Source organism: Suncus etruscus, chromosome 3 (genome assembly GCF_024139225.1).
Source record: "Suncus etruscus isolate mSunEtr1 chromosome 3, mSunEtr1.pri.cur, whole genome shotgun sequence".
NCBI lineage: Eukaryota > Metazoa > Chordata > Mammalia > Eulipotyphla > Soricidae > Suncus > Suncus etruscus.
Genome location: NC_064850.1, coordinates 99954617 through 99970850, shown reverse-complemented (window position 1 = coordinate 99970850; position 16234 = coordinate 99954617). Strand labels below are relative to the sequence as shown.

At 35.2% G+C, this 16234-nt stretch overlaps 1 non-coding gene across 1 annotated transcript; it reads left to right on the top strand.

The window, feature by feature from the left end:
* The first annotated feature begins 5004 nt into the window (after window positions 1-5004).
* Window positions 5005-5169, top strand: LOC126005065 (U1 spliceosomal RNA). Its single transcript, XR_007494247.1, has one exon. It is a non-coding gene; the product is annotated as a U1 spliceosomal RNA (small nuclear RNA).
* The last annotated feature ends 11065 nt before the right edge of the window (window positions 5170-16234 follow it).

Genomic DNA, 16234 nt, shown 5'->3' with positions numbered 1-16234 from the left:
TGACATAGACTATCTCAAAGTAGTCTCTAATTACTCTTTGAATCTCTGCAGTATCTGGTGTGCTCTCCCTTTTCATTTCTAATATGATTTATTAAGTTTATCTCTGTTTATTTGTTAGTGTTTTATCAAACTTGTTTATTTTTTCAGGAACCAACTTTTGCTTTCATTGATTTTCAAATTGTTTTTTGGGTTCCACTTCATTGATTTATGCTTTAAGCTTTGTTATTTCCTTCTGCAATACCTATTTTTGGTTCCTTTTGTTGATCATTTTCTAATTCCAAATTTATCTAATTTATTGGTTAGATTTTAGCATAATATTCTCTTACAATTATTTGTTTTTGTGATACTTCTATAATTTATTAACTTTAATAACAATGATGACATTTATTATATTTTATTATTTTTACTTCATAATTTTATTACAAGTTTTATCCTTAGATAAATGGATAAAGAATATAGGTTACATATGTTTATACCTCTCTAAAATATTATAAAATAATAAAACCTTACCATTTATATCATCTTGGGTGGAAGTTGAGGATATTTTGCTAGATGAAGTTATATACATTTTAAAAAGTACCCATTTTTTCTCTCATGCATGGAATCTAAAACAAAAACAACTCATAGATTAAATTGCTGGTTGCAATTTAATGGATGGGAAAGGAAGATTGAATATTGAGGTGACTCTTAAAATACCGTCTCAATTATTCTATCCTTAAGTTATAGTGAAGCAATATACAGCCTAGAAACTATTATCAATAATACTGTATTATGTATTTAGAGGCTGCTGAGAGAATACATTAAACATTTTATGTTTATAAGAAAAACATTTGTTGGGACTGGAGAGATAGCATGAGGTAGGGTGTTTGTCTTGCATACAGAAGGATGATGGTTCAAATCTTCGAATCCCAGCATTCCATATGGTCCCCAGAGCCTGCCAGGAGCGAATTCTGAGTGTAGAGCCAGGAATAACCCCTGAGTGCTTGTGACCCAAACAACAACAACAACAAAAAAAAAAAAAAGAAGAAAAGAAAAACGTTTGTGCAATATACCCTTACTTATAGAAGAATGAATAATATTTAAAAATACCATAAGTTCTGGGGAAGATATCATGGGAAATGTTTTTTTTTTACATTGCTCTAGCTTCTATGGAAAGTAGTAAAAAATTTTTTAAAAATAATTAATATATAAATTACGTATAATCCAAAATTCACAAAAATTATTCTTAAACATGTACTAAGATATCACAGAAACACTAATCTTAAAAATGTATGCTTATGTAAAATCTCAGCAGTAGATACAATAACCAATTTGTGTAAATTTAAGTGTCTAATGGCAGATGGGTAGGTAAAAAATATGTAGCATATTATATGCAAAGAAAGCTATTATGATTTAGAAAAGATGAACTCTTGCTATTTGTCACACTTATATGGTATTGGTGGAATTATGCTAAGTGAAAAAAGTACTATAAAGAACAAAACAAATTAGTTCATTCAAATGAATTAAAGTAAGATAGCAGTAGATGCTTTCACTCATAAGCAAGGTAACAGAGATAAATACAAATGTTAAACTCTGGCATTAGTTGAAAAGTTTTTAAAGAAAGAGAAGGTTCATACATTTTAGTTGAAAATTATTGATATATATTGTTTCATATATAGGAAGAGTTATAAAACAATACTCCCCAATTATATTCAGTGTTGTAAAACTATATTATTTAACTTTATGTGCATCTATGTGGTGATACATGTTAATTTGGCACATGGTATTAATCATTTCGGAATAAATATAATCTTCAAGTCATAGTTTTCCCTTAACCTAATAAGTATGTCTTAAATGCCTATCAAAGTTGTGTCAGTAAGAGTACATCTGCAACGCCAAATTATTCTTCAAGATAACAGTTTAAGTGTATATAAATTCAAATAGCAAGCTAATGTCTAGTGAATAAGAAATAAAAGCAAAATAGTTAGAGTTTAGATTTTGGTAATAGCCCAAACAGTCAGAGCAATATAAGTGAGTAGTTCTATTTAATTAGTCTTGTGAGTAATGTTTTATATAAATATTTACTCTAAAACATTATTTTATACCAATTAAGAACCATTAATTAGTTCTTGTAAATGAATAAATTCATATTACCCCTCCTCTGTACTTATTTCTAGAATTATCTGAGTAAGATAAGAATTGTAACTTGAAATGTACTGGTTTCATTCCTAGGGTCCTTTTAAGTAAAATAATGTTGCTATAATTTTTTTCTGGAATGATAATACCATGTATTTTAGTGTAAAAATACTTTTTAGAAACTTAGGTGTCAATTTAACATTGTAACAATTTAGTGTCAGTTTTAAATTTAACAATCTAAATAGTCCTAATCCAGAAATGTATAATTATTAAGACATTTAATTCTTAAGAAACTTGTTATAGAAGAAATGCTAAAATGTAATAGAAGAAATTTGTTGATGACTTTCTGATATAATGAAACAGTAAAATATACTTCATTGAACTTTTATTCCTCTATACCATTTGATTTCCATTCTATTTGTTCCAAAGCTAATAGACATATTGAAAGATCTTCTGATTATGCAAAAATATTTTATATTATATATATTTAAAATGCTCATATTGCTAATTATGGCCTCTCAATGTATCTTTCCCCAAGCTTTACCTTTAGTAATATGTTTAGTAAATGCTTTGATGGAAGTGTCTAAGTAAAATATTCATTAATAAATGCTATAACAAAGAAAAATTATTTCAAAATCACTCATAAAACATGAAATTCTGAAATATAAGAATAATCATGCCATAGAGTTTTACAGAACTATAAGAAGAATAAATAGGGGCTGGAGTAATAATACAGCAGGTAAGGCATTTGCTTTGCACACAGCCAATCTCTGTGCTTGATCCCATTGTCCCACATGGTCCCTAAGTCCAGCTAGGAGTAAACTCTGAGTCCCATCAGGAGTGATCCCATAGCACAGCCAGGATGTGACCCTAAAACAAGAGAAACAACAACAAAAACAAAAAATAAAATCATATGGGAATTTTAATACTTAAAGATTGAACAATTTTTATATGTAACATGATTCTAATTAGTTTAAGAGATGCAACTTTATGTTCACAGTGAATGTAGTATAAAATAAATTGAAATTTTAGAAAATTTTGCATTAAATTAGCAATTTAAGGAATAGAATTTTTATGAATACCTTTAGAATCATTATTACTCTTAAAGTCAAGATAATTACATTAAAGTAGAAAGTCAAATTGTTATTCATAAATAATCTATAAAATAAAATTATTATTAATTTAGTACTTGAAAATAACATTTATATACACTTTAAATAATAATTAAATTCCACATGTTATAAAATGTTATTTATATAAACAGATGTTTTATCAATTGTTACATACTTTCCATTGTTGAAACACAGGTAAACTCACATATACTTGAGAAAAATAAAATAGACAATGATCATGTTTTCCTAGAAACTCAGACTGCTTGTGTTGTAAATTAGTTTTCCAACATACAGCAGAACAACTTGCAAAATTGAATCCTGCAGACACCTCTAAAGACTCAAATCATTTTTCAAAAACACCCATTTCCCTTTTCCTGGCTGACAGTAATATTTGAATTTTACCTAACCTTTGAAGGCTTCCTTGGGCACCTGAAAATTAGATCCAGGCTTAGTCACAGTTAGAAATATTCCCAGAAGTTTGACACTAGTAGTTTCACATTATTTGTAATTTTTGTCACAGTTGTATACATAGATGAAGTTCTATAATATTACAGCTTTTAAATCATCTCTATATCTTACACTTATTCAAAAAACAATTTAGAAAATGAAATTATTGATTATTTTATGTATAATTTTGCATCAAAATGAGCTCTTATTTTTTAATTGAATGTGTTCGAGTTGTGTTTTTCTGTAATCTCCTCACACAGCATTTTATAACATAATGGTACTACTTGGTTCAATACTTTAATTTCTTCCCATTACATTATCTTTTCATTTATAAATAGTTCAGTTCTGCTACATACCACATTTGTTTTTCTTTAAAAGAATATGGGATAAATTTCCCATAGATTTATTGATTATATAGTTTCTATATATGCCTATCTTAATCACAAAGTGAGCAATAAAATAAATTATGGATTTAGATCATTAAAATGAATCAACATTAGCTCATCAAAGAAAACATATTATGTAAATACAAAATAGCACTAAAATAAAAATCTAGTGGTAATACAAAGTTATTTGTAAACTCCATACTCATGCACAGTTTCTCAATAATCAAATTTTAACTTAATTTTATTAGATTGAAATAAAATTTTTTTAAAAATAAATCTATTGACTGATAAAAAAATATTAGGTATAAAATAAAGTTGGATAAAATTATCCCAGTAATTACAAAGAACACAACTCTGTAAAGTGTTATAAAACATCTGAATTTTTTTCTGTTTTGTCATCTGTTTTAAAAATAATTGATGAGCATTACTATCTTAGTTTAAGGTGTATACTATGATGATTCGATTAACATATATTTAAGTAATAGTCACAGTAGATTTAGTTAACATTCATGTTCTTAAATAGTTACAATAAATAGAAGACAATAAATTAAAAGAAAAAATTCTCTTTATAATGGAAACATATTTGTCTTTTGACTTTTTAAAGAAACAGAAAGGACTGAATAAGAAACAGAAGGATTGCATGAAAAGTGATATGGTAAGAAGAGTTTAAAAATTAAATAAAGTTATGAAACCATAGAAAGTGACTTAGTGGATGCCGGAGTGGTGGTGTAGCGGTAGGGCCTTTGCCTTTTACGTGGCTGATTTAGGATGGACCAGGGTTCAACCCCTGGGTGTCTCATATAGTCTTCCAAGCCAGGAGCAATTTCTGAGTGCATAGCCAGGAGTAACCCCTGAGCATCACCAAGTGTGGCCCAGAAACAAAAAAGAAAAAGAAAAAGAAAAGAAAAGAGAGAAAAACAACAACAACACCAAAAAAAATACCTTTACTTACCTGGCAGGGGAGATAACCATGATCATGAAGGTGGTTTTCCCAGAATGGGGCTTATCCATTGCACTCCAGGTGTGCTGACCCCTGCGATTTCCCCAAATGTGGGAAACTTGACTGCATAATTTGTGGTAGTGAAGGACTGGGTTCGCGCTCTCCCTTAAAAAAGAAAACAACAAAAAAAAACAAAAACAACAACAAAAAACCCAAAAACAAAACAATAACTGACTTAGTGGAAATCATCATTGTTAAAACATTATGTGGAACTTTAAAACAAAATTATAAAACAATAATTTTTCAAATTTTCCTCATAAAAGAGGAACAGTGGTATGATTTCTCAGTAATTAAAAACAACGTGAAATAAAACTGACCACAAACCCTTTTATTCACATTAGCAAATAGTCAGCACATATTTGTTTCTGAGAAATTGGAAAGAAACAATTGGCACCTCTAATTTTTCTCCAAGAAAAATTATTGTTGAATTTAACAGTACACATAAAAAATAAATAAATAAATATGTGTGTATATAATAATAAAGATATTTTACATAATGCATACATAATATAATATAATATAATATAATAAATATAATAAATATAATATAATATAATATAATATAATATAATAATATATAATATAATAATATATATACATAATATATAGGCAAAAGTAGTTTACAGGACACAATAGAAAGGAGAAAATCTAATAGAACCTATTGCTAAAAACTGAGAAAGGATATCAGGGATCTAAGCAACATTTTGAATGTCTTTGGCCTAGTATGCAGTTAAACAAAAACTCATTCAGGACTTGTTTTTCAATGCTAAGTATCAACCCAATGTTTTCAAACATCTGAAGTACATTTCTCAAATTGCGTCCCACACATATACTTTAGTTTATGCGTAGTTTAGAGTAGTCACTCTGCTATGCTATCTTTTGGTTGACTTAAAGAGTATGACAGATAATACAAACTGAGGCCAGAAACATAACTGCGTGTAGGGCAATTGCATTGCACATGGCCAGCCTGAATTTGATCCCTGGGACCCACACAATCCTGAGCAGTGTTAGGATTGATTCCTAAACTCAATGCCAGAATTAAAATCTGGTCACTTTCTGGTACCACAAAGCTCAAACAACAGGCCCAGCACTGAATTATCACCAGTTATCACCTCAAAATTAAAAGGACAGGAACACTTTCAAAACTCTATTTCAAATGAAATCCTAATATCAAAAATAGACTAAGACAATGGACATTTAATATTTGAAATTTTATTTAATTTAAAATTAAATTAAAATTTAAACTAGGCTAATTAAAACAGACCAATAAATCAAATCCATTTAAATTGTACATCCTTTAAGATTTTTATCAAATCACATCTATCAATTAATTACATATATATGCATGTGTATATGTATATGACAATATAAACAAATAAATTTATTCTAGGAAAACAAAATTGGTTTAATGATTTTTATAATTTAATTGAAGAAAATGCATTACGAGGGACCCCAAGCCCGAGTGGAGAGCGGACTGGGTGAGTGGCTTTCCCCCACGTGGGCACCCTACCCTGCAGCTGCCCCGGTACCACAAGCAACCCACCCCAGGGACCCCAAGCCCAAGCAGAGAGTGGACTGGGTGAGTCCGTTCCCCCCATGTGGGCGCCCTACACCCTGGCTGCCCCGGCATCCCAAACAACCCGCCCCAGGGACCCCAATCCTAAGCGGAGAGTGGACTGGGTGAATCCCTTCCCCTCACATAGGCACTCTACCCTGCGGCTGCCCTGGCACCCCAAGTAACTTGCCCCAGGGACCCAAAGCCCTAGTGGAGTGATGAGGAAAACCCTGCACCTGACTGACCCACTCTGCAACACTGGGACAGGCTAGGACCAATAGACTGGGTGAGATTGAACCAGCCACCTGGACCTTTGGGTGACCTAGAGCAGCCTACCCCCCCTGAGCCCCGGAGTGGACCTGGGACTCCCCAAGGGCTGAGGGCAGCAGCCAGCAGGGTTTGGCTGAGGGAATTTCTTCTGCTGAGGCTCGGAGGGGGCGGAGCTCCATTAACTTCCAGAGAGAGCAGGGAGAATAGAGAGATAGGCTCAACAGCACCTGCAACCATTATGGCCAGGAGCGGAACTGCACTGGCTGACAGGAATAAGTAGAAGAAAATTAACAAGACCCACTGAAGAAAGGCTGACCTCCAGGTAGCAAAGGTGGGGAGAAAGAGCTAAGCTCAACAGTGCCCTCGACCAGCAACTGATTAGGCCACGTAAAGAGCACAGGAGGAGCCAAACCTCAGCGAGCTCACCTAACAGCAGCCCCCTAGAACCACCCTCAGGGAGGGGACCCATACCCACACCACAGGGGACCAAAGCAGGCTGAATTTAGAAGGCACAGCACTTCAAAGCACACCAATAACTGCAAAGAAATATGGGTAAATCAAGGAGAACCCTAATATCTGGAGATACGGAGACAAACCCTAGCAAGTTTCCAAGTCCACCAAAATGCACAGATCCATGGGAAGGAGACCTAAAAACAACCATGAGGAAGGAAATGCAAGAACTGATCAAAAAAATGAAAGAAACGCTAGCTACCGAGTATAAGAAATCTATGGATGAACAAATCAGCCAAATTAAAGAAGAAAACTTAAAGAACATGAGAGAGTCCATACAAAAAGAATTGAAGGAATTAAAAGACAAAGTAACAAGCCTTACAAGCAGAAACACAGAGTTGGAGAAGCACATTGAGGAACTCGAAGGAAAACTGCAAATAATAAATGATCAAGAAACCAACAAAGAAATAAAAGGCAAAGCACTGGAAGGAAAAATCCAGTATCTAATGAACAAGGACAAAAGAAACAATCTAAGAATTGTGGGTATACCAGAAGGGGAGGAAATAGGGAAAGGGGAAGAACAAGTAGTCAGGGAGATAATAGCAGAGAACTTTCCCACCCTCTGGAAAGAAACTTCAGTGCAAATCCAGAAAGTGAAGAGAGTCCCTAATAAAATAGACCCTAATATACGAACACCAAGACATATAGTAATCCAAATGACAAAAAAACAAAGAGAAAGAGGAACTCCTTAAAGCAATAAGGGAGAAAAAAATACATCAAGTACAAAGGAAGGGACATAAGAGTTAAACCAGATCACCTATTTGAAATGATTCAAGCAAGAAGACAGTGGAATGACATATTTAAACAACTGAATGAAAGAAATTTCCAACCCAGAGTCCAATACCCAGCAAAACTTTCATTCATATCGGAGGGAAGACTAAAAACATTCTCAAACAAGAACGAACTAGAGCTATTTGTGCAAATAAAGCCAATCCTAAACGACCTACTCAGAGATGAATTACACAATCTAAACCCCCAATTGTAACAAACCACTCCACACAACACAATTGCACAACAGTCCTCTCTCTCAATAATCTCCCTAAATGTTAATGGACTAAACTCTCCAATTAAAAGACACATTGTAGAGAACTGGATTAGGAAAAATAAACAGGACTTCCGCTGTCTGCAAGAAACACACCTACAACTACAGGATATGCACAGGCTTAGAATAAAAGGATGCAAAGTAATTATTCAGGCCAATGGAAAACAAAAAAGAGCAGGGACAGCCATTCTTATATCAGACCAAATTGCATTCAACCTCAATAAAGTGATCAGAGACAAAGAGGGTCACTACTTACTGATCAGGGAAATATTAGATCAAGAAGTACTAGCCCTGGTCAATATCTATGCACCTAATGTAGAGCCAGCAAAATATGTGAGGTAACTGATTGCAAACCTGGAGAAACACATGAAGGGAAATGTGATAATAATAGAGAACCTCAATACTCTACTATCACCACTGGACAGATCCACCAAACAGAAAAATAGCAAAGAAATAAGAGCTGTAAATGAAAAATTAGAAGATCTAGGGCTAATAGACTTATATAGAGCATAATACACATTCTTCTCAAGCCCACATGGAATCTTCTCCAGAATAGACCATGTCTTAGGATACAAAGCCAACCTATATAAGACCACAAATGTAAGGATCATTAGAAGTACCCTATCAGATCACTATGCAACAGAGGTCAAAATGACTTCAAGAAGAAGCAATGGAGAAAAACTAATACCTGGAGATTAAACAACATGCTGCTCAACAACAGCTGGATCAAAGAACAACTCAAGGAATAAATAAAAAGATTCCTTGAGACAAATGATAATGAAAAGACAACTTGTCAAAATTTGTGGTACACAGCAAAAGCAGTAATTAGGGGGAAACTCAGCAATACGGGCCTATATCAAGAAAGAGGAAAATGTCAAAATCAACAGTTTAAACGATCACCTCAAGGAACTGGAACAACAGCAGCAGAGAAATCCAACCACAACCAGAAGCAAGAAATAATAAAAACCAAAGCAGAAATAAACAACATAGAAACTAAGAAAACAATACAAAAATCAATGAGACCAGGAGTTGGATTTTCGAAACGTAAACAATATAGACAAACCACTGTCAAAACTCACCAAAAAAAAAAAAAAAAAGAGGGAAAACACCCAAATCAGTAGGATCACAAATGAAAGGGGGAGAGATTACAACAGAATCCCAATAAATACAACATATCATGAGGTCATACTATGAACAACTATACTAAGCTAGACTAGAGAACCCAGTAGAAATCGACAGATTCTTGGAAAAATACCATCTTCCAAGACTGGAAAAGGAAGAACTAGAAAGCCTAAACAGACCAATCACTTCAGTGGAAATTGAAGACGTAATTAAGGAACTCCCTAAGAACAAAAGTTCAGGCCCAGATGGATTTACAGGTGAATTCTACCAAACATTCCGAGAAGACCTACTACCACTTTTCCATACGCTCTTCCAAACCATAGAAAAAACAAGAATCCTCCCCAATTACTTTTATGAAGCTAATATTACAATCATTCCCAAAGATGGCAAAGACACCACCAAGAAAGAAAACTACAGACCAATCTCACTAATGAACATAGAGGCAAAGATACTCAACAAAATCTTAGCAAACCGAATCCAGCACTTCATCAAAAAGATCATACATAATGACCAAGGGGGTTTTATACCAGGAATGCAAAGTTGGTTCAACATATGCAAATCAATCAACATTATACATCACATCAACAACAAGAAAGACAAAAACCACATGATCATATCAATCAATGCAGAGACAGCTTTTGACAAAATCCAACACACTTTCATGTTAAAGACACTCAGCAAAATAGGACTAGAAGGAACCTTCCTCAAAATAGTTACATCTATCTATGAAAAGCCTACAGCCAACATTATACTTAATGGAGAGAAGCTAGAAGCATTCCAACTAAGGTCAGGAACTAGGCAAGGCTGTCCACTCTCTCCACTCTTATTCAATATAACCTTAGAAGTCCTAGCAATAGCAGTCCGACAAGAGAAGGGAATCAAAGGAATCCAAATTGGGAAAGAGGAACTCAAACTATCTCTATTTGCAGATGATATGATGATATACATCGAAAACCCTAAAATGTCCACAGTAAAACTTCTAGAAACAATCAACTAATACATCAAAGTGGCTGGATACAAAGTCAATACACAAAAGACAGTAGCATCTCTATATACAAACAACGAAGTCGAGGAGAGAGAGAGAGAGATTAAAAATACAATTCCATTTAAAATAGTATCAAAAATATCAGGTACGTAGGAATCACCTTACAAGGGAAGTGAATGACCTATACCAGGGAAACTTCAAAACACTTCAGAAAGAAATTGAAGAGGATCTAAAGAAATGGAAGAACATCCCATGCTCATGGATAGAATTAAAATAGTCAAAATGACTATCTTACCCAAACTACTATATAGATTTAATGCAATCCCTATCCAAATTCATACATCATTCTTTAAAGAATTAGAAAAATTAATCAAAAAATTCATCTGGAACCACAAAAGACCCAGGATAGCCAAACACATACTGAAAAACCTTACCTGAAACTATACTATACTGTAGTGATCAAACAGCATGGTACTGGAACAGAGACAGGACCTCAGACCAGTGGGTCAGAAAAGAATTCCCAGACATAAACCCCCATATATACAGCCAACTAATATTTGATAAAAGAGGCAAGAACTTGAAATAGAACAAAGAAAGTATATTCAACAAATGGTGTTGGTACAACTGGAAAACCACATGTACTAAAGTGAAAACTGAAACATACCTCACTCTTTATACAAAAGTCAAATCAAAATGGATCAAAGACCTCGAAATCAGGACCGAATCTATAAAGTTTATCAAGAATAAATTAGACAGAAAACTCGAAGACCTATATATCAAAAAGGTCTTCGAAGATGGAGCACCAATGGCCAGAATTTTAGCATCAAACATAAACAAATGGGACTACATCAAACTAAAAAGCTTCTGCATGGCAAAGAAATCCTACTTAACTCAAGAAGACAGTTAACAGAATGGAAAAAAATCTTTTCACTCAACATATCAGATAAAGGGCTGATATCTAGAACATACAAAGCACTCAGAAAGCTGAGCCCCCCAAAACTAAACAAAGCCATAAAAAATGGGGAGATGAAATGAATACACACTTCTCAGAGGAAGACAGGAGGATGGCCAACAAACACATGAAAACATGCTCACCTTCACTCATCATCAGGGAGATCCAAATCAGACAACAATGAGATACCACATTACACAAGTGACGATGGCTCACATCAAAAATAATGGAAACAACCTCTGTTGGTGAGGATGTGGTATGAAAGGCACTCTCATCCACTGCTTGTAGGAATGACCCCTAGTCCAACACCTATGGAGAACAGTCTGGAGAGTGCTCAAAGAACTCAGAAGTGAGCTGCCATTTGACCCAGCAATCACTCTTCTAGGTATATACTTCCAAGTTGGAAGTACATTCATTCCAATTTACGTGTGCACCCCACTATTTATCGCAGCACTCAGTATAATAGCCAAGTCTTGGAACCAACCTAGATGTCCAACAACAGATGAATGGATCATGAAGATTTGGTATTTATACACAATGGAATACTACATGGCAGTCAGATTGATACAATCACAGACTTTGCAACAATGTGGATGGACCTAGAACATATTATGTTAAACGAAGTAAATCAGAAGACAAAAGATAAACACAGAATAATAGCACTATTCTGAAGCACCTAGAACAAAACCTTATATACAACTACTACTCAACTATCAAATAACAGGGTATAACAGGGTAGAAACTCCAAACCCAGTATTACTCAACGTATACCCGGGAGCAGTGCCCAAAACACATGAAAAAGGAACAACACAAACTCTTGACTACACATTATATCACAAAGAAACCAGCAACAGTAGAAACAGCAGCATAGAGAGAACAGGTAAGTAATAAGTCTTCTACTACAAAGGCCCATAATAATCCTTTAGGGATATTATACAAGATCACAGGTAAAATATACCACGGGAAATCACTGACTCCAAAGGAAACATCCCATAACACTATGTTTTAATGCATTAATCTTACTATATTTTAAAATAACCTCTCAGCTTTTCTGTCCACAGGTCTTCTTGGATACAAAGGGTGGACGGAAAAACTAAGATGGCAGCTCGGGGCTCAGTCACACAAGATACGATACCCAGCTTGCACTACGAGAATGTCCCGAGAAAACTCTTTAACATACACTTTATCTCTAGGTTATACCTTCTTTTAGGATTTGAAGCATGTGACCAGTCAGACCACCAAAGCAGCAACTGTGACATACAGACTTATACTACAGGCCCTACTCATCGAACACATTCAAGCAAACTAGCATTCCCTTGCTATTTTCTCCTCTCTTCTCACTACTTTCTTTTTTCTTTTTTTTTTCTTCTCTTTTCCTTTTTCCTTTTCTCTTCTCCCTTTCTTTCTAATGTATTTTCTCTTTTCTTCTTTTCTACCCCTTCCATATACTTTCCCCTTTCCCCCCTTTGGAAATCCAACTATCCCTTCACCCCTCAATCCCATCCAGACCTCCCACCGTATTAAAACTTTTCACCCTTAGTTCTTAATCCATTAGGCATCAAGACTGACCTCCTACCCCCAAAGAACCAGTACCCAGCACCCAAGCGAAGGGACACCCTGTCAAACCCACACCTCGCCCCCCACAAGAAAAGGCAACCAACTCCCCTGCGGACTCATGCTGCATGGCCCTCCCTACCAAATCCCTCTACCGTGGACTGTTACTTGAAATCGGACTTAGCTCTAAAAGTATCCCTAATGCATGAACTCTTACAAGACCTCCCTGCCACAATTCCTTTGCCAATCTCAAGAAGGTCAGGGGGAGTGATGGAAAGGTGCCTGGGAACCCACACACCACAAGAAAATCCCAAAAGACAATGGGGAAACCTATATTTGTAACATAAGTATAAGACCGGTATAGCTCCACCTCTTTACCTGCTTTTCCCCAAAAGTAAGGTAGTCTCATGCATCACATGGTTTCTATAATTATTTTGTTAATTCATTATTTTTTTTGTTTTGTTTTTTTTTGTTTTTGGGCCACACCCGTTTGACGCTCAGGGGTTACTCCTGGCTATGTGCTCAGAAATCGCCCCTGGCTTGGGGGGACCATATGGGACGCCTGGGGATCGAACCGCGGTCCATTCCTTGGTAGCGCTTACAAGGCAGACACCTTATCTCTAGCGCCACCTTCCCAGCCCCTAATTCATTATTTTTAAATGTTTGTTCTACATATACATATGTGAACATATGTAATATATATGTGAACATATGAACATATATAATATACGTTTATTCCTATTTTTATCTTGTTTGGATGTGTGACCCGTTTCTGTTTTCTTCTATGTCCATTCCCAAATGCACCGACAATATAAAGTAGCACCATTTCTCCCTGCAAAGGCACACTAAAAAAAGGGGAACTCTTACATATAAAAAAAAGAGCTCTTATCTACTAGAGAGAAGAACTCATACTTGTTTACAATACAGGAATATCTCCCACCTTGAAAATATGTCACGCGGACCCAACTTAGACCTCAGGTAATTAGACACCATCTGTCCAGCCTTGAACCCTGGATTCCAGACATAGAATCAACACAGTTCTTCACAACAGCTACAGGAAACAAATCCCATCTGGGACATCCTTAATACTGCTGGGCCACCAACAAGTGCCAGCTCTATTATGATATCCTGACAACAAAGAAAATGGGAACAACTTGACCTAAGAATAGGTTATCCTACCTCACCAGCTAACGATAAGACAAAATCAGAAGACTTGTCACCCTTTGGACGGTCCAAAAGCCAAGATAGCAATTTACAGATGACTGGCTGCTAGAACCATGACTGGACTGAATATATCTTGAGGCCAATAAAAAAGCCCTAGTCTAGGGTTTGAACTACGACCTGCACAACAACCATGATCCCCAATTCCAAAGGTCTGGCAGAGACAATCGCAACGGAATGGGGCTTCTGGAAACACAATGAAAGACGCTATTCTAGGTTCCATCCTAGGATCAGTGCAAAAACCAAGACCACCAACCACAGAAGAAGGATTAAAATGACACTGAGGGAACAGAACTTCTAGAACCACAAAGAAAGACTTCATCATAACTCCCACTCCTGGACCTGTGCAGATTTTGAGATCTCTAGATACAGAGGTCTTATCTCATCACCCAGAATGGAGCAGAAGTTTTCCAAACACCACGAAAGCACCACTAGTAGAGTAAATGAACCTGAATGGAGTCTATAGTTAATCCCGTGACAATATACCCCAAGGGTGGAGAAACCCCATAGTGCTTAGGCCAAGTGAATTCCTTTTCAAATGACCCCAATATTTACTGTGCCAGTGCAGGAGGGAAAAAAAAGGTAAAAAGCTCAAAACATTTTTTCTTTTATATATTATTTTTTCTTCATTTATTATTATTATTGTAATTATTATTATTATTTACCTATCTACTTTTTGTCGATTTCTTTGTTTTGGTGTGGTTGGTTATTGAAATTGTTTTCCCCATTTATATTTATATTGTTTTTTTTTTTTCTTCTTTTCTTTTCTTTCTTTAGGTGCTCTGCCATGTTTTTTAACTCAAGACCATGGCTTTTTTTGTGGTGCCTATCGTTAACACTGGAGTGCTCACTGGATATTTTACACTTCTTTTTGTACTGTTGGGGTGTTTCACCTTCTTTTTCTCCTTCATCTCTCAAACCAATGATGAGCCTCTAGAAGGATTCTGCCCATTTTCAGCATATTAGACTTTTACCCCCAGTTTATTGCTTTTCTCTTCTTCAAAAAAACCCCACATAACTTGAACTATGTAGTCCCTCCTCCTAGTTAGAGGGGGAAATAAGGGTGGCACCAAGACCAAGACTACTAAGTAGTAGCTAGGTACAGAGGGGACCACATATTCTCGCAGCCCCAGGGGTGAGGGAGGAGGAATGGGAGGTAGGACGAACATGGAGGTGTAGGGAGGACAAATCAGTGATAGAAACCCCCCTGATTTTATGTAAATATGTATCTATAATATTGTCAACAATATGTAAACCACTATGATCAAAATAAAATTATATTATTAAAAAAAGAAAATGCATTACATAGCTGACATAGTTGGCCATGATACTTTTGCTTCCAGATAAGTGAGAGCAAAGTTATTAAAGAAACAGAAAAAAAAGAAAAAGAAATAAAAAAGAAGTATAGTATCAAGAACATTTGTAAAAATTATTGTATCTCAAATTAAGTAATTAATACAAATGTAAAGGTTTTAGTAAGCTTTTGTTGTTAGCTGTTCATCCTGTTAAACTGATGTAATTCTTTCTGTATGGTTGACAGCATCATACAAATGAAATTGTCCAGAAATTTAATGTACTCTTACTAATACTGTGTGTTTTAAGGGTGTGTTCTCAGCTGCAAAGCCTGGAAGAAGGAAGACTTCTCTGAATTCGGTTCCACAGCTAGCCTGTCTGACTGCATATACCTTTTGCATGCTTGCAGATAGATTGTGGTGGAAGTTCCTGACCCTGTTTTATCTCCCTAACCTTGTGTGAATTATTTCCTGAGTCAAAGTTGCTTCCAGACCCAGGTTCCCCAGTTCACTCAGAAATGGGCCATGAGGTTTCTACTACATCTTATAGTCTATAAATAATCAAAACAAGTAACTAACAAAATGTACTTAACATTTACTGCATATAAATTATACCATAAGATCATATATCATATAATACATACATAAATACATAAATAACATATGATTCA